Below are 20,753 nucleotides of genomic sequence, written 5' to 3'. Positions count from 1 at the left end.
GTGCAAGAGAGAATGAGCGGGAGAGGTGGAGGGGGCAGCGCGCAAGACTGTCACAAAAAGGAATGATGGAGAGAGGAAAAGAAGAAGAGTGGGTGGATAATTATACGAATAAAGGTGGGAAAGAGATGCGCAGACATTCGGTGGGTGGAGGAAGATGCATATAAGATGCTGTTCTTACTGCAAAGAGGCATGTAGAGATTAGTTTGTCATCCAACTGTGAAATTATAGCACTGTGCATGTTTTTATTATCTTGTTTTGGTACGATAACACAAAAGTAAGTTTCAAAGGTTTAATTAGAAAGGCTGTTTTTATTTCCTGGGTTAAAAATGAATGTGATAAGAAAGCTGGTGTACAGTAATGATGAAACAAGACTCGACTTTTTGTTTTGCATTACAAGAAAGAGTTTAGATAGTCTGTGGCATTTACTTTACTTTGCAAATATATATATATACTCACAGGGCTTCCTTTGCAGCCAAGGGGTTCCTGCAGTGCTCGACATTGAACTGGTCTGTTGTGATGTAGACAGGGTGTGAACATGAAGCTGTCACACTTAGATCTAAACCATGACCAGAAGTGAAAGATTGCGATTGTAGTGTAGCTGGGTCCTTCATTAGAAATAAAGTAAATAGCTCAGTTTTCAGAGTTGATCAGACTAAAGCTGCTCTCCCACACTGAAAGTAGCCAGCTGATGTGGCTATTATTCCTCCTGGACACCTGCTAGGTAAGGTGTTTCTGACATGTCCACCTGGGAAGCGGCTCTTTGGGGCACACCCAGGAATCTTTGGAGAGATTACGTCTCTTGCTTGGTTTGAACTGAAGAAGGCCTGGCTTCTCTGCTTAGACTGCTGCCACAGTGACCCAAACCCAGACAGAACATGGATGTAAGGATGGCCATTCTGTAATCACACTACCAACACTACTTGGCAATGGAATTTCAATTATTCAAAGAGGCGAGTGAAACTGAGAAGATTGTGTTGCAGTTAATGGTAATACATGCTGGGCAACATTTGACTGAAATTACTGCGACGCAAAAAAGGAAAAGTATGTTGGAATCGACTGAACCTAGACACAGATGGCAGAGCTGTCATAACAACAAAATGGCAAATGGTGACAATTAAGGGCTGCAAATTATTTGCATTATAAGGACGCCAGACACAATGACATCTTATTGGATTCTGTAAAATAGCGACAAAACAAGGCTAAGAAAGTTCAGTTTGACTGAACTACCAATTAAATACCTTTAAGTGGGTGCCCGGGGCAATTTTATATTCCACTTACGTAACTGCTACATGTACTCTGACATTTAAAATAAATGCTCCTTTAAAAACTGCTAGAGACAGACGCATTATCATAATTTTTAGACCATAATTCGTCATTAAAAGTCTCTCTGTGTTTTGCCTGTTAAATCTAATGCCTAACATTAGACACCAGCACAGTGTTAGCTCAGGCTGGCCATGCTGGAAACTTAGCCAGCAGTCCCAGTAGATCAGCTGATAATAGCCCACGATTCATCTGATATTCTTTCAAATTTGGACAAAATTTCATATTGGAGGTGTGCTATTTAAGATAAAGATTAAGATCCTTCCTGATGTGCAGTGCAGTGCATGCCACTTTACAACCCGCCTCAACCACAGACCCTTCTTTCTTTCTGTCGCCCCTAATCTTCTTTTAACTGAAGTATTTGTTGTTAACATTATCTTGAGTTTAACTGAGGGCATTATTGTTCCCACAGCATGCCTCCAAACAGCAGAGCTCTGTTCCCTATCAAAGTAGAATCAGCAGTTTTGTTTTGTAACAAAATGTATATACATTTAAATTGTTATCCTCCCAAAGCCAAACTTCAAATACCTGAATGTCAATGCTGACTTTTAATTACGCAAAAATATGGATGGATAAAATTATATTATATTACTGTCCAACAACATCCATGCATTATTAATGCAACTTCTGCATCAGTAATCAAATCCATTTTTATAGCAGCAGCAAATGCAAATGCACTAAACTAAACAGAATGAAGATATCGTGATGCTTTTTTATCACACAGTGGGGGCTGCATGTTGACTACATCAGCAGTTTGTATACATGCATGTGTTGTGCAGCTTGCACATGTCGTAGTCTGAATATTATAAGAATAACAATTTTAACATTCTTATAGATACACACTAGAATTCAAGGAGCCACAGGTCTTGGGTTCAGTGGCAGAATGGCACGTAACTTAATTTTTCTATGATTAAAAGTATATTTTTAATGATTTACTCAAAAGTTGTCGTAAAGAAAGAGGTAACGTTTGATTTAGGTTAGTGCTACAATATGTTTACACTGATTTATCATAGCTTGTACTCATATTACACATCTCTTTATACAGTTGTTTTATGGAAATTTGTGATACGTTTTATGGAAAGCACAGATCCTCAAAGCATTAAATAAAATGTATTTATAAAACATGAATTACAGTGAAGGTTAGTTTAGGTTTAATTACGTTTAGGGTAAGCAAATAATATATATAGTCATGAAGTACGTGTGTCTCGAGCAGGGAAGCCCTGTCAGTATTTGGTTTTTATCAAATCTTTCCAGCTCCGGTTGTTTACCATTGACTCAGCAAGTCAATAGCTTCCTCTTCTATTGTCTGTGAGTGATGACAGTTTTCCCGCGGTCTGGACTGCAGTCACACAAGAGGGCTTCCTTGTCATTTCCAATTTTCAAGATTGTGATTTTAAGAAGAAAAAAAAAACATAAATCTATTGAGTGGTTTCAAACCCAGTGTCTCAGCTCAGAACAAAGTGTCAAATAGAAACAATAAAACGATCCTTTTAACCAGCTCTATTTCCTGAATGAACTTCTGTGTGCTATGAACTTAGATTTTTATAACAAACTTCCACTGTTCACCATGTTTCCCTGTTATTTTTCAGATGCCTTTGGATTTAATTGCAGCCTGGATCATTGATTAGCTTCCTGGGAAAAGTCGATTTCTTCGTCCACAGTGACAAATAATCAGTAATTTAAGTGTTTTCAGAGCTGACACATACAGAGTTTGGGGCAAGGACAGTCCAATAACATAGCGATCGATACTGATCCATTATCCTTCCCCTGTTTCTTGACAGTTTGAGTGGATTGGGTGATGCAACCAGCTCACCTTGAAATTCATTTAAGGCACCTCCAGTCAATTAATTTAAAGCTAAATGTATTTTCAACAGATTAAAGTAGCATTATTCATATTTTAGCCTGTGTAAAAATGATAAAGTTTTGATCCATATGTGTAAACAGTAATCAAATATTGCTTACTCATATTCTGTGGTTCCTTTTCAATTCATAAGTACAGAAAAACTCTTAATATTTTATTATATATATATATATATATATATATGTATATATATATATATATATATATATATCCCATTTACCTCAAAATTTTGAGGTAAATGGTAACTGTCATGATTGTTTGCTGTTGTCAGAGTTGACCTCTGCACAAAATATCTCCTGGGTTGTACCTTTGAATTTGTAAGCAAATTCACGAACTGTTGCAAACTGAGTCAAAAAGTTACAACTGTATTGGTTTAACTGTTATTGTTATAGTGTAGCATCAGTATGTGTTCATCCCCAGGTTATAGAAATCCATCCTCAGCACTGCATACATAGCAACTACTGTTATTGCTTCAGAGATTATGACCCTGACAATGATGCATAAAGCAAACTCATCTTCCTCCTCTGTTCTCTTCAGCTTCTGATCGCTGCCCTCTATTCACAGTTGCTCAGCATTCATATAATCCAATCAGAAATCTGTCAGCACATTTGCTAAAAATTGCAGAACGCAGCACATCATTTCCACATCTCTGACACACTCTCCAATTTCCTTCATATTCCACTGATCTGTCTAGAAAAGCTTCACTTCAGTAATAGAAAATGTTGAGTATCATCCAGACAGCAGATTCAGCTAAAGTCAAAATCATTTTTTCTTTTGATTTCAATTCAAAGTCTGTAGGGATTTGACGAGGTTGTATAATTTTTCTACATGTCAGCTGTGGTCAGGACCCTAGGTCAGAGTTAAGTTGCCAAAAGCATATACGCTTGCTGCCTACCTGCTGATGTAGAAGGTTTAAAACCTGAAGCATATTCTCTGTTTTTTATATTTTTACTTTGGAAAGAACCTCATAAAGAATTCAGAAAGGAGATAGTGAAGAGGCTGGTGGGCTCACTGGAACAGCAGCTCCTAACTCTGTACATCAGCGATGCAAACACCATCAAAGCAGCAGACAATGTACCTTTGTAGTCTACACAAAGGGGGAAGACAGACAGACTGTGTTTGAGCTCAGGGAAGACAGTAAAAGCTATTAGAAATGTCAGGCTTGAAATGTAATACTGATCCTTTCATCAGACTCACACAAAAAAAGAAAATGCATTTCCCCAAATATATGAAAATACATCAACAGTAATCTGGTGAGACTTTGTAAGATTGCCTGTACGATATCCCCACATACCCTTCTTCCTGTTAAAACAACATCCTACATTACTGTGCATTGATCAGCAGCCATGCAATTAAATTAGTAATATATTAGAGAGTTGGTTTAGCCACAACAGGAACTAAATGCTATGTACTTAATGTGTAATGCAAGATAATGCATGGATTAATTCAGAAATTTGTCAAGCATTTTTGCCCATTTCAGGAATATTTGGTTGCTTGCTTGCTTTTGACTTGGCAGAGAGAGATTTGAACCTTTCTCCCTGGATCTTATAAAGCTATTCTTTGCCTTGGTTGGGTCGTTCGTATTACAAATTGTTCATCATCCATCACTTCTTGCAGAATAAAGGCTGGGTAGCTCCCGCTGCCACAGTTGCTGTCAGGTTTATTTAAACTGCTATGAAAAGGCAGAGACAGCTGACCTTTCCCCATGCTGAGGAATGTCTTGTGTGTTTTCACACTGTAGAAAACTGTTATTTATAATTGACTGAGATCCTGAATTTCTTAGATATGTAGCTACACATCAAGTGTTTTTTGTTCTAAAAAGATATACTTGTACTCTACCCTCCACATTTACCACATGAGGAAAGTTTTGTCCTTGAATCAGAAATCTATCTTCAGTCGACTTGCCTCCACCTCTGTCTTCAAGCAGCTTGCACTTTTAAGCTGAGGTCTGCAGGGGTCACTTTAGATTTTCAGAGGGACACACATTTATATTTATTTATCACTGCTCTACTATGATATATCTGCAAAAGCTTTTCAAGGCAGAAAAGATAAATTAACCACTGACCAAGTCCAAGGAGCACATCTTTTTCTAAGGCAGCAGGCAGAGAAAGAGTTTGGTGAGAAAAGTTCAGAAGCAGTAGCGACACACTGACTTTCAACCACTTTCACAGATTTGGAATAAAACAAGTCAAAGACTAACAGAAGAATTGGCTCAAGAGTTTCAGAGACAGAAGACTGGGCCTGATGAAGATTCAACACTAACTTAAAGATTTAGCTGTGATTAAATATAATTATCATCACACAAAGGACTTGATATACTTATATCTATATAATAATTAATCGTTTTTGTCACAACAGATACAGACAAAAAAACGACATCAGTTCATCCAAAAAGACTCATCAAGAAGCCTAATAACGAGGGACTTTCTAAAGTTATCCATTATTGCGGGGGCAGAGGGTCAGAGCCTTTATGAGAGCTTCAGACAAGGTTATAATTATTCTGACATGTTGATTGGCAGCACCACCTCCATCCGTTTGCTGCACTTCTGCCACCACACTCAGAAGAAGGGTTTGAAGCATATGGAGTGCTGATGTATGTGCTGTAAGAGCACTTTCTTCAGTATTGCCTCTTAAATTTTTAATCAAAATGGACATATTCAAATATGCCTTTAAAGACCAAGTCCTCGCCTGTCTTTGCCGATTCACTCTGTCTTGTGAGGGCAGAGCTATTAGCTTTCTAATCACATGGCAGACACACACAGACACACACAGATATCAAGAACTAATTTGCGTCTATTTTTCTATTCCCAAAATGATTGCAGTACCTGCTTTCAGTAAAAAAGACTGCTCATAGGATGAAGGAGACCATGACCAAGTGTGAATGAGACAGAATATCACAACAACTGTGCACAAAAACTCATAATCCACAAAGGATACCTCCTGCTGATTTTCATAATCCCAGATATTTTCTCACCATCAGCAGGTGCCAAGCTAACAAACGTAACAATGTAAACAAATAGGCTAGTAGAAATGTATGCATTTCTGCTAAGCAGATAAATTCTGTTATTTTACAGCGCTCTTCTGATACTTTAGCTGTTTTGTTTTGTTTTTATGGTGCAAAATTGATTAGTGTGAAAGTGATCTGGAATCAGAATCAGAATACTTTATTGATCCCAAGGGGAAATTATTTTAGTTACAGCGCTCCAGTACAAGTAGTAACAAAGACAGACAATACACTAAGTAATGTATAACTTTAACCTTCCTCTCGTGTTAGGGTCGGCACCGACCCATTTTAAATTTCAAATGCATAAAAAAATCACAAACATTTGTTTATTGTATCAAGGCTTTTTGACTTTGTCAGGAACTTCTATTTCTACAAAATAAAACAAAAAAAAATATTTTCACTAAATTATAAAATGCCCTAGTTGAAATTATGACCTTTGTGTTGTTAGGGTCGGTTTCGACCCAGGTATAATATTATGAGTATAAAAACAATAATTAAAGCCAAAACTGAAATCATAAGTGCACTGTCAGCTAAAATACTGACAGCATGCTCCTCTCCTAATCATATGAGCTTTAGGGGATTTTTATTTTGCGTGTTTTTTGCAGTATACCTGCACAAAAACAAAACAAAATAAAGACGGGACATATCAAGACATGTGAGGTGAATTCACTCATTTGAGTGGCCATTTGACTTCCAGAGTGCACATTGACAATTTGCAGCATACAAAAATGAGAAGAAGATTCACAGTGAGCCAAGTTCTGCATCATATTTTTGGTGAAAATGAAAGAGAGGACACAGAGCAGCATAGCGATTCAGATGGGCAGGTTTCTAGGAGGAAGACAATGTGGACTATCATCCAGAAGACACAGACACATCTGATCAGAGGTGGAGGTCGCTGGTGCTGAAGCTACTCCTGCAGAAAGATTCAAGTCCAAAAATGGTAATATATTTTGGAGCTCAGTACCTCATGATGTACATGGCAGGGCAGCTGCTGCAAATGTCATCAAAATGACCCCTGGAATCACAAGGTTTGCTCTGACCAAAGTCAGTGACATCAAGAGATGTTTTGAGCTATTTATGCCATTGTCACTAAAAAGAATCATCATTACTATGATAAACCTTGAAGGAAAAAAAGTCCCTGGCGACATGTGGAAAGATATTGATGAGGAATACCTGGATGCTTTCACTGGTGTTCTTCTTCTTGCTGGAGTGTACAGATGCTGCAATGAGGCCACTGATAGCCTATGGGACGCATCGACAGGCAGAAATATTTTTTGGGCAACGATGTCACTTCACACATTTGATATCATTTTGATTCAGGAGTCCTCAGATTTGACAACAGAGAGACCAGACCGAGGTCTGACAAGCTTGCTCCCATCAGGAATGTCTGGGAGAGATGGGTGCAGCTTCTTCCACTGATGTTCATCCCGGGGCCAGAGGTGACAGTGGATGAACGTCTTGTCCACTTTTCGAGGAAAATGCCCCTACCAGCAATACCTACCCAGTAAGCCAGGAAAATACGGCAGAAAAATCTGGGAAGCCTGTGATGCAAAAACCAACTATGGCTGGAATGTACAGATTTTCACAGTCAAAGCTGTGAGTGGCACCCCTGAGAAGAAACAATGAAAATGTGTGGTCCTTGATATGACCACTGGACTGCAGGATCACAATATCAGCTGTGATATTTTATTTTATTTTATTTATGACCTCAGACAAGAACTTCACAAAGGAAACTTCACAAAGGTGAAGCTGTATCATTGGAAAGTGATAAAAAGCCCACAATTACCCACGACTATAACCAAAAGAAAGGAGGAGTGAACTTTTTCTTTTTTTCAGTTTATATTAAAGGTCTACTGCTAAAAAACAACAAAATTTCTTTGTCTTTTCTTGATGTATATATCTATGGGTCGAAATTGACCCATAGATATATGTATATATGTATATTGACCTCTTATTTCAGAGATGTGTCCTATACCCCTCAGTAATAGTCAGGTAACACAAAAACCTTTTATTTATTAATATGATTCTCTTGAGGTTAATTTTACAATTTTTTTTCATGGATAAGGAAGCCTAACAAGATAACCAAGAGATGAGAAACAAATTGGATGATCACTTATTGTTTTTAGTGTATTTTATAGCTGATTTAATTCACGGGTCAAAACTGACCCGTTAACATAAGAGATGACAACAGAAAGCTAACACAAGAGGAGGGGTATATATACATATAAGTCACTTATTGATAAGTAGTTGAATAAGAAAGAAGAGCATGTGCAAAAAGGGTGTAGCAATCTCACTGCAGTGCTCCTGTGACTGACCAGCATGTCATGGAGTGGGTGGGAGGTATTATCCAACATTGTCTTTATCTTGGACAACATCCACCTCTCAGACACCACCTTAAGGGAGTCCAGCTCCATCCCCACAACATTACTGGCCTTACGGATCAGTTTATTGAGTCTGTTGGCATCTGCAACCCTCAGCCTGCTTTCCCAGCATGCAACAGCATAGAGGATTGCACTGGCCACAGCAGACTCGTAGAAAATCCTTTGCATTTGTGTGTTTGTGTGTGTTTTTAGCCCAGTTCAGTTTATTGTCAATGTATACTCCAAGGTATCTATAGTACATAGAAGTACATATAGAAGTGCATGTTTTACAAGAATGGATTAGATCAACATCAGCGATTCACTTTTCAGCTAGTCCAATCATCAGTTCAAAGTTAGTCAAATGCAGTTCACAGAATATTATTCAGTCATCAAACTACATTGTTAAATGAAATCAACACTTCAGGGTCTCTAATTGTGTAGATAAGCTTTTTAAGGTGAGCTTGAATAGAAAGAATGTATGAAGAAATAATTATTTGACTTTTGATGTCTGTGGGCAAGATTAAAAAAAGGTAGATTAATGGAAACTTGATCTGAGTCTCTGCAGCTCTTAGAAGTGCAGCGAGTACTAATTTCACTGCTGTGAGTTTCTTTGGTTTAATGAGGTTCCTCAGTCATTAAATGGAGATTGAATATCATTTAGGTTGCTGTGGATTCATTTTTAGAGCAGTAAGATCATCATCATCATCTGGAGTACCAACATGGAAAAAAAAACCAGTGAATAATATGAATATGAGGCACTTAACTCGGGGGTTCCCTCAGGTTTACATGTATTATTTAGTGCTTCAAAAGCTTTAAAACTGTCTACGGTTACATTTTTCTGTATTTTTTTTTTATATATCTCCAGAAGCAACTTTTCACACTTGCAGGAGGAAACCGAAACATAAGATGCAGGAAAGCAGAATAAAGTCTCAAACACACAGTTGTAAGAAAAGGCCGAGGTCATGCACGGGTCGGCAGGCTGGCAACGTGGCAGACAAACAAGTGAGGACCAGGCAAAAGTCAAAGTCCATGAAAGTGCGAGAAAGTCATGCATGAAGAGAACACTTGGAAACATGTGTATATAAAAAATAGAAAACTGGAAAATACAAGGAACATGAAAATGTGATGGAAAGCTGCTGCACTTTCTGTAGTCCAAACAAGAGAGGGTGGGAAAAAGGCTGGAAGTGAAGTGACAGAAACACTGACTTCAAAATGAAACAGGAAGTGATAAAACAAAAATGTAAACCATGGGCAGTTGTTGCTGATCACAGATGTTTTAAACACAAAGCACATAAAATTGACAACAAGCCCTCACATACTCACTGCTGACACAGCAGAACAGAAGGTAGCCAGTGATGGGATATAATGACAAAAAATATTGTCATAATCTCCTCTGTAGGTCTGGAAGATTTATTTGTAGACTTTTACTTCACCAAAAATGTAAAACTAACTATCTAATTTGTTGATTTCCTTCAATTAGGAGATTCCTGGTTCTCTTAATTCCTCCTTGTCCTATAGAGGTCATAAATTATTTGCTACCACTTAAAAGTTTCCTCTTCCTTCATATAGAGGATATGTGTCAGTCTGTGAACTTTGTTAGCAGTAGAGTTTATCATCCTCCAGATTGTAAACTCATTAACATGCCAGCACCACCTGGAGTCTTACAAAGATGTGTTCCTGTTTCCTTTAATATTAGCCTCCTGCAACTCAGACTTGTCTTCCTGTCTTCGTCTATAAAGAGAGCAAACATCTGTGTGTTGGCTGAAGGAGCTTTTTGGGAAGTTCTGGACTGACTGCAAAGCTATTAACAGGCTTCCCAAATAGGGCTGTGCTGCACGTGCCAGCACCGAGACACCCATCCTGTGGAAACTCCTGCTGACTGTGTCAAGAGTGATGCCTGAGAAATCTGCGTCTGTAGTCTCTGTAGAGTCTGCAGCTTTTTCCACTAAACTTGAACTCGTTCATTTCTGTCTGCAGATTGAGTTGGCATATTAAAAATCTGTTTACAGTCTTTTCAGAGGGCTGCTTGGGGCAATCACATCATTTATGCAAAGCCTAATCTCACAATCAGCATTTACTCAAAACCTTTACCTGAGGTATATCAGAGTTTCTAAAGTGTTTTCTTCTGATTGCACTTTAAAATAAATCATTCCTGCTTGTCCTGAACACCCTGAGACGCCAGCGGTTGTCCCCAATTGCACTGATTCTTCAATTAGCACAGCGGGAAAACACAACACAATCAGTATCTCTATTCAGACTTTTGCATTGGTCACAGGAGGGGAACACGACATTGTTTATTGTTGTTAAAATAGCATGCGACCCAGGGATAGGGAACGTCGACTGAGATCATTTCAGCTTTTTTTTAGGCTTTTTCGAAGCCTTTAAAAAGAGTTTGAATAAGTGAGATAAAATTAAACAATGGAGGGAGCCAGGAGCCAAGCAGCTAAAAACAAAGGGGAAAAAATCTGGACATAGGGTGTGTGTGTGTGTGTGTGTGTGTGTGTGTGTGTGTGTGTGTGTGTGTGTGTGTGTGTGTGTGTGTGTGTGTGTGTGAGTCAGTTTCTTAAGGTCAGTGGAGAAAAATCGCAAAAAGAAGAAGCACCTGTTCTTTTTCATAACACACATTTGCACTGCTATCTGTGTGAGGACTGGCAGTGACATAATGCATTAACTAGCCCTGAAACTTTATTACAGCTGAATGTCTAAAACTCACCCTTATGTGAACCTGATTCCAGCCTTGAACTTAAAACCAAGTCTAAGCCCTTCAAACAGCCTTTGGTTGTTATAAAAGAGCAAAATGTGCCCAGTCAGAGTGCCTCATATTCAGAGGGGTTCTCACAAAGATACATATACAAGCACACACAGTTTAGAGTCTTTTTTACATGTACGTGGCCCAGGGCAGGCCTCCATGGGGGGCACACGAGTGACATGAGCATGCAGAGGTTTAGCGCTTTATCTGTTTTGTATTCTCCAGTTTGCTGGAGGATATGCAAAAAAAAAAAAATTCTATAAAAACACTTGTAGTATAAGATGACAAAAGCCTGAAAAGCCACTGTTTACACAAAGTAAAGGGCTGTATTCTGTTAGCTATATTTATGATCATTATTTGTCCATGGTGGTAATGGCTCCACGGTGTGCTGGTTAACACACTCACCTACAAACCAGATCTCTGGTTTGAGTGTTGCAGGGCTCATAAACCCACCCTCTAGGGGTGCACAAGCGAGTATACTGCCAGTCAGTGGATTAATAGAAGAGCGGTATTAGTAAAATCAGCAACTGATCAAATGTGCAGATGCATCTGCTGTGGCAAATAAAGGAGCAAAAGTTCTTTATAGTTTTATTTTTCCATGAGTCTTATAAATGGACACACACATATAATGAATAGAATAGAATAGAATAGAATAGAATAGAATAATCCTTTAATTCTCCCACAAGGGGAAATTTGGTTGTAACAGTAGCAAAGAAAAAAGCACATATACAAACAGAAGAGGACACAGAACAGAAACAGACACAATCTTTAGAGAAAAAATATTTACATAGTTACAAAAACAGAGTACTGTACAGTTTTTATTAATTAAAGTACAAATAAAAATGGCAAACCCAGGTTGTAGTGTGCAGACAGAGCAGGGTACTGGAAGATGTTTAAATAATTAAGAATATTTAGAATATTTAGAAATAGTACAGATTGTGCATTGTACCTGTGCATTAAAAAGTAAACTTGTAACTTCCAATAAGTTAGTATATATAAATTAAGAAAAATAATGCTATACAAAATTCTTTACTTAACCTTCATTTCTGTAGATTTTGGAAATAGGGGCAGAGATTTATTAATATTTCTACAAACATACATGAAAATGGAGTATGTAAGTATCATTGCACATTCTGAGGAGCTTGAAGGTCAATATTAGGTATGACCACCTTTATTCTTCATTACAGCCTCAAGTGTTTAAGGCAACCTCTCTTATAAATTCTTTAAATAGACTTCAAAATAGTTCTCCAGGCTTTATGAAGGACCTTCAAAGCTCTTCTTCAGATGTTGACTACCTTTTGTTCTGTTCTCTATCGACAGAGAGGACAGAAAATGGAATAACAGTGTTGAGGTCGGGCTCTGGGGAGACCAATCCCTGCCTGATACAGTTCTTTTGTGTGCTTTTCTATGCAACAGTGTCATGCAAAAAAATGGAGTTGTTATCAATCAGAAACTTTCCAGAAGGTGTTGAATCATAGATCAAATCTGATAGTACTTCCTGTTTTCATAATCCCATCAATTTTCTTAAGATCAACACCACTGGCTGAAACAGCACCGAACCATGACAGAGCCAGATAGCTGCCCCTGCTCCCTGTTGTACCTCTCTCCTTACCTCCTACATACAAACTGATGATGGCTTTCAGGTCTTGCATTGGGTTTTTGCTGATTTTGTTTTCCAGCTTCTTAAGGACATGACACTCATTTGCTGATTTTTGCCCGATTGTTCTTCTTTTGTCCTCCACTTGTCCAGTTAATGTTATGTGTTTTTGTGAAATTGCTGCAAAACGTTGTCTGTTATCTGTGTACAAAAAAATGGGTTTATCCCTTGAGTTGAATGCCATTTTTATGCTTGAATGATTCATAAGTCAATGTTAAAAGCTTAACGAACAAAAGCAGTCCTCTGAAAATGGCCAGGTACAAGGACTGGACTGAAAATTAGTGAAAAAAGCAGCCAAAGAAATGTCCAAAGAAAAACTTTGAAAAGCCTCCTGAAAACCTGGAGAACTATTGCATGAGGCTACTTTTAAAATGCTCCATGAACCTTTTAACTATCAATTATTAAGTAAAATGGATGTGTGGCTACCAAGTTCTTTGAAAAAATCAGAGAGGTGCACAAGCTTTAGCATCACAGCTATGCAGTGTGGCAGAGATTTAGAGTTTGATGTGCTGGATGGCTGGAGGCCGATATATTTTTCCCAGGCGCTATGGCTGTTACAGGCCAAAGATGTGTGTTACAAATTGGCTGCACAGTAGGTGTTAATGTGAGAGCAGTTAGATTCCCAACAACATGGCAGGGGCAGACTCAAAACCATATTTGGAAAAGAAGGCAGACTTGGAGTCGTCGCTACGACTAGGGCTTAAAGTTAACTTTATTTTAGACTTCATAAACCTGGCCTTGTAAATGTATGTACTGGAGACAGTGAACAGTGGGCTGCAGTGTCTTTCAGTACAATGGAAAGTTTAACAAGACAAAACAGCATGCAACATTGCTTCAAAACAGCCACTAATAATGCATAACTCTAAGCCTTCATCAAATTTAAATGCGAAGCATTGTGCCCAGCTTAGGAGGTAAGTAAGTGAAACATAGGACTTAAGAGAGTGTTCACGCCACGGTCCTGAGAACAGGAAGTCCAGCTGTAATTCACAATTGAAGATGTGTTTTTTTTATTATTATTATTTGTCAGAAGAACTAGCAAATGTTTGGAAGCCGAGGACGGGACGTGTCAGTTTCTGCCAGGGAGCAACTTCTGGAGCCAGGGTTGTTGAAACGACTCGATGACAATAAAGACAAACATAAAAAATGTTGTAAAGTTGTTTCAAAAGACGGAAAAGGAGAAGGAAAATCTGAAGAGACCAAAGCCATTTTTGGTACCAGGCTATAAACATTAAATATAAAGTCGGGCATTTCCAACATGGAGCCTTAAGAAATGAAATTTCTTCCAAGGTTTTTCTTGGGGTTTTACTAAACAAGGACGCTTTCAGATTTCAGCTGGATTTAATTTGCCACGTCATAGTTTCATGTCAACACTTCTATTTGTAGCCAACACCTGATGCACAGATATACCCAACCTCTTTGACAAAACTGTGTCTGAGGCACAGCTACAAATCCATCATCTTCTTAAAATGAGAGAAAACACACTAAGAAAAAAAGTTCAAAATTCTGTCTTTTCTGTAAGTTTTTCATTATTATTATTTTAAATTGGAGTTTAATTTACCTGATTTTGCAAAGATGCTGGTGTTTATTGTGTGTTTGTGTGTGTGTACGGAGAGACAGGTGGAATAATTTGCACATGTAACAAGGATTAAATAGTTTAGTAGAATAACAGGCCTAAAGAAAAAAGCTAAAAAAAAAAAAAGTACAAAGTGCTCTACAAAGCACACAATCCCTGTATCATCCATCGCTGCACGGGCTTTTCTTAATTAATGGTATTTTTTGCCTTCTGCTGACTCGGGGAAGTCAGGGCTCTGTCTTTGATTCACATGTTCCAAATTTTGGTCAAATATTTGCAAAGCTAAAGCGTAATCTCAAGTGAATACTTAAACTACTTCTTTCTTTGAATTTTTTTGTTTTATACCTGTTGTTGCTGTGATCTCCTATTTGGGAGATGAAAAGTTCAGAAGAATATCCCTTCAGGAAGCAGTAAAGCACACTGTTCACGCGGTCCCGGTCCTATAGGAAACAATTTCCAGTCATCTTAAAAATTAGAACAACTTTTCCTCCAGGTAAACGAGACACCCCTGTGATCATGCACATTGCACATGCTGCATGAAACAGTTTACCTCATATTACTGGCCGGCAAATTATCTAAGTATTAATCTCTGTTGAGCTAATATTTGTCATCAACATGCATTATAATGCAAGTCTTACAAAACTGTTCTGCTCTAAATGAAAGCCATTTCACACAGTGTAGAAAATGCTTCAATATGCATTCAATATAAATCTATACAATTCACGATGTCACACCTCACTGCTCACATCTATTTAAATGCCCCGAGGAAACTATTCCAACGAGCCATTCGTCAAACATAATGAATTGTCAGATTTTATTAAAGGAAGTGGTAACGGAGACCCTCAGAGGTTATGTTACAGGCGGATATCTGTGTACATTCAATTACATTCTGATGGAAAACAGGAAGGCTTTGCCTAATGAAGCCTCGAATCTTGTCGGGTTCCTGCTTAAATGAATTATAATAACAAGACAAAAAAAAAGCAGCAATCAAAGATGGGCTTTTTGTGGGTTGTAATGCTGCAGACATGTGTGTGTGTGTGTGTGTGTCTGTGCAGTCTTGTCAGTATTTAAGTGTAATTCAGAACAATCTTTTCCTGATTGCACACACCTGATATGAATGCAGAAACAGACACAATGGCACTTGAAGCTTTTTTGAAACCACTTTGCAATTGATGATTAGATCTACATGCAATCTGGATGTTCAAAGAAAATCTTGTTCTGTTTGGTTCACACTTCGGGCCTTATAGCATACTTGTCTGTCCATCTGAGCGTCTTGTACCGCACATTGACATTTCATATCTTTAGCTTTTTGTCATTTACAGCCCTCAATCATGTTGAAAACACCTATTGTTGGAGACCACGCTTATCGATGGTACAGATTACTTGGTCACTATACACAAACACTCTTAACTCGTCACTAATGGAAAAAGCATAAAGAAAGAAAATATGTAAACAGGATCTGTCAGCGAGAACTGGACTCAGAAACCAGAGTGTCGACTGTTTACTAAGAGCAGGAATGAAATAAAGGAGAGCAGATAAGCAGCTAGAGAAGATAACCTTTCAAATATAACCAGGAGCACTGCCAGAGAGGCCCAGGTGAGTTCAATAGGATCTTGCAGTATTTGTTTGTTTGTTGAGCAGATGCTCTGGAGGGGTAAATGGCTGTCAAGTAGAAGTCCAAGATGAATGGGTGAGCAGCAGTGAGAAGTGAACAGGCAGGTGGAGAAGGGGAAGTCCTTTCCTTTGCAGGTCCCGAGAGCAACTGACCGGTTCAGGCAACAGTGACTGGTGGTGATAGCAAAACTCCTCATAAAAGCAGGAATCCAGGAAAACAGGTTTACACGATGATCAACTACAAAGGAGACTGAACAAAGACTACAAGAACCGTCACAAAGAAGCCCTAATCACACTATATAGGCATTAACCATCTGGTAAACAGCGGTAGCACCATCCAGTCTTTAAAGCTTCTCTGTCTCACGGCTCTGGTTCTCCTGGTGGATTCTCCTTGTTTCTCTCTCTCTCCCTTTGTTTTTGTGTGTATGTGCAGTGTTGACCGTGGGCTGGACTCTTCTTGAGTCTCTGCCCTACTCACCTGTGATTGTTCCTCCACTGCAGGTGGAGGAACAATCACAGCCGTTCTTAAGGCACAGAGAGACAGCTGTTCATGGCTGGAACATTAACCTACACTGTTAGCGAGACCCCGGCTCAATCTCTAGTTGACTTGTCGTGTGTTTCCTCGTGGCTTCCCTCGGTGATTGTTTGCCTTCCTTCTGTTCAGGTTGTTGTCCCCTTCGTTGTGTCCCTGGAGTGAGGTGAGCGAGAGAGTTTCCCCTCAAACCGTGAGAGTGTGCGTGGGTCTGAGGATTGGATGTTTGGACTGCCATCTGACCTCTGGATCTCCCCCACATTAACCCTCTTCTGTGTGGCCTGTGATTTTCTCTTCTCTGTAAATAAACAGAAAGGACGGATTCTAAAAGTCTACAGTGAGCTATGTAGCTAAGCCTGGCATAGCTAGCAAACATCTATACACATGGGCTGTTTGTTGTGAACATATGCATAAGGGGGAAATAGTTTGTTACATGTGTTACTGAAAATAAACATTTAACAATAGTAAAACTGTACCGTCGTGCAGGACGTAAACTGTGAAGTAAAAGGTGAATCTTTTTATAACGAATCAATAAGAAGCCAGTTTAAGGTAATATAATAAATCTAATGAATGAATTAAAATGTGTTGTATTTTGACTCAGGAGGGCCACAGGATGACCACCACTGCTCTCAATCATTTTTTCTTTTTATAGAACAGCAATTTCTCCCTTGCAGCAATCGGAAACGCAGCTGGCATGAAACCCAGAATGACAGGGTCAGCAGGTGGTTCAGGGAGAGACACAGAGGGGAAACAGGCAACCAGAAGGCAAGCTTGATAACAAGCAGAATGGACAGATAACAGCTGGGCAGAGAGCAAGCAGACAGACAGAGGAAGTGTAGGTAAAGAGTGCAGGATCTTTGAGATGAAAACCAGAGGGAAGGTATTCAGTTAAGTAACGGCAAAAAGGCAAATGAGTTTTCAGCTCTCTGGTCTTTTCTAATGTGAGATGATGTGATACGCTGCAACAAAGACAGAGGAGAGAGAGGAAAGCAGCAGTGCCATTAATGGAGGCCCTCCATCAGGATGAAAGAGAGCTGCAGTTGCCTCAAACCGTGGACGCCCACACAGCGCCACAACTTCCCGGTGACAAGAAACTTGGGACACACAAAGAGTTGGGGTGGGGAGGGGGGGGGGGGGGGGGTGACTCTGCTGTAGAGTCCTATATATCAGGGCCAGCAGACAGAAGAACATAATGAGAAAACAAAATAAGGTTTAAAAAAAAGAGTTGGTAGGGAAAGAAGAAAATGAAAGGACAAACTGACGGTGTTTACAGACCTCACTGTACAGTATGTTTTCTGTCTGCACCCCCCGAGTCCATTATTTCTTTTATTGGAAGAAGCCATTTCTATTGTCCCACATATTGATTTATGTGTGTACATGCTGAAGTGATCTGATAAAGTACATTCTGTGTATCTATGACATTTTAGAGGTCAGCGCAGCACCGCCTCATCTATTTCTTGTCAGTTCGATTTACAGTACATCACTGGAGGAGTTCCCATCAAACCCAGACCTTGTTTATATTTTCCCTCCTAATTTCATGACAATAATAAATAAAAACGGGGAGTGTTTTCATTTTGAAACATGAAAAAACTGCTACGCATTCATTTAAAGACCAAAACAAATGTCTTACAGTGTGCGACGTTAGCTGGGCTGGTGTGAGATGTTGAAGCACAGTACAAAATCTATTTTTCTTCCACTCATAACATCTGATAGAGCCATGAGGGTCACTGAATCACTAAAAATCAATCTCCTCCTGCAATCAAGTCCTTCTGCCTTTGTGAGCATTATACTTCATATCAGATGCCCTTACATATGCAGCTTGGTCTGAATACAATGAATAAATGTTTATGAATCGTCCCATAACTCGCAGAAAGACAAAGAATATTGACCTTGGGAAAAATAAATCTCCAGCTTATGCATATCAGTTATTTGAAGTCTTTGGGGAAACTAGCTTCGTGAGATCTGTGACACAGATAGTTCAAAGCATTTTTTAAAGACTTTATTATCAATTGTCTTAGCAAGTGAGGTTCTTTCTAGAGATGTCCCAACTAAACATCATCATCCTACTGCAGCTCTTATATAAGCAGTTGCACTGCATCTTTTAGCTCATTCTTTGGGTTTTATTGCTCCCTGTTGTGTTTTAATTCCCTCTAATCAGACAAGTGAAGTAAACATCCGGGTTTTCTTCCCCATTAGCTGGTTTGACAAAACCACATACCCCAAACCACATCGGGCTGTGTGCCCTGTGCTCACTCACACAAAGGGTTGGACAGGAAGGACTGGTTGACTCTTCCACACAAAACTGACCAAGTGCCTCCCCGTGAGCTTTATTCAGACAATATCAGAGAGTGGATGATAAAGACATATAAAGGATATTAAAAGTTGGCTGTTGTATTGTGTTGACGAGGACACAACCTCAGGACACAAAGACAGGTGATGTAAAACAAAAGGTGAGCTGTTCAATTTCAAAAAACAAGCAAGAAATCTATGAGAATTACAAAGAAAATATCATCATCACAACAGAGTGTATTAACGCACAGTCTGGCAAGAGCCAAAAGATAAAGACAGGACTATTTATACACGCTGCACTGATCAGGGAATGAGACACAGGAATGAGACACAGGTGAAAGCAGTCGCACAGAGGCATGGGAGGGGATGAACAGGAAGCCATGTGAAACATTACATCAAAGAAAACAAGCCTTCAAAGTAAAACAGGAAATAACCAAATAAGACTGATGCACACATAAAGACAGAAATTCCCAAACTCAATCCAACAAGTAATCAAACACACTCCTTAGAGCACTAACGTGGCAGTAAACACAACCAGAAAGCACATAATGCAAATGCAAAGAGCTACAAAGCAGCTCAAAATCCAGGGACTAAAGTACATTAGAAAAGGCGGTAAAGGGAAGTATGTTTGTTTGACCCCTCAGAGCAGTGGTGTATTTTGATTACAATGTAGCAGCTGCACATTGAGCTCTGAAATTTACTTGTTGACATTTTTAAACATTAAGATCTACTCAGTGGTATCAGATCAGCTAATTAGGTATGCACAGTATGAACTGAGTCTGTCAGGTGGAAATGCGACATACACAGCACAGCTTCCTTTGATGCCATCAACAATACATGACTTCACAAGTTACCTTTACATACATATATCTATATCTCTATATCTATCTATCTATATCTATCTATCTATCTATCTATCTATCTGTCTATATATATATATATATATAGACAGAGAGAGAGAGAGAGAGAGAGAGAGAGAGAGAGAGAGAGAGAGAGAGAGAGAGACTGGATATAGCTTAATACAGATCAGCATTAGTTACCATGGTGATCGAGCCAGGTAAGAAGAGAGCCACCTTTGTGACACTGAAAACCCGACATACCTCAATAAGCCATCAATCTCCCTTTGTAGTACACTCCTCTGGTTGTCTTCAGCTCCAGCGGGCAACTGCCCAGCATCAAATGGCTGCATAATGGGATATTTAGCAGAGGAAGACAGAAATAAACAGAGGCTGAATGCTGGACACAAACCTGCAGTAGAGCATAAGGTCGGAGTGCATAGTCTAGGCAACTATTTGTTAGCCAAGTGGATCGGGTAATAGTGAACGGTCAGTATGCTAGTTCATTCAAAGTTCAGCAAATTGTGTGCTTGCACAGACAGATGCAGTCCTTCAGGCTATCCAAGTATTCCAATACATTTGTATACATAGTAGGGCTATGTATGTGTGTGTGTGTATGTGTGTGTGTGTGTGTATGTGTGTGTGTGTGTGAGAGAGAGAGCAAGAGATTAGCAATCCAGCAGATTAACTAACTAACTAACAACAGTAAAAGATCATTTTAGCTTTACCCTACTATTTTTTGTGTGTGTGTGATGGTGAGAACATTTACTGAGTGATGAAGTAAAAGTTGTCCTCGTGACACTGGCTGTGATCCATAATACAGTCTGGAGTGGGGACAGCCTAATTGTCACGTACAAACACGACAGAACAGCAAACCAGTTAGCTGCGTCATGCACATGTGCAGCATGAGCATACAGTGTGTATACAACAGTAAACAGAGACACAGAGAAGTATGCAA

The sequence above is a fragment of the Neolamprologus brichardi genome, chromosome 9 (genome assembly GCF_056152115.1).
Source record: "Neolamprologus brichardi isolate AB-2024 chromosome 9, ASM5615211v1, whole genome shotgun sequence".
NCBI lineage: Eukaryota > Metazoa > Chordata > Actinopteri > Cichliformes > Cichlidae > Neolamprologus > Neolamprologus brichardi.
The sequence above is the reverse complement of the archived record's forward strand: the minus strand, read 5'-3'. Positions refer to the sequence as shown.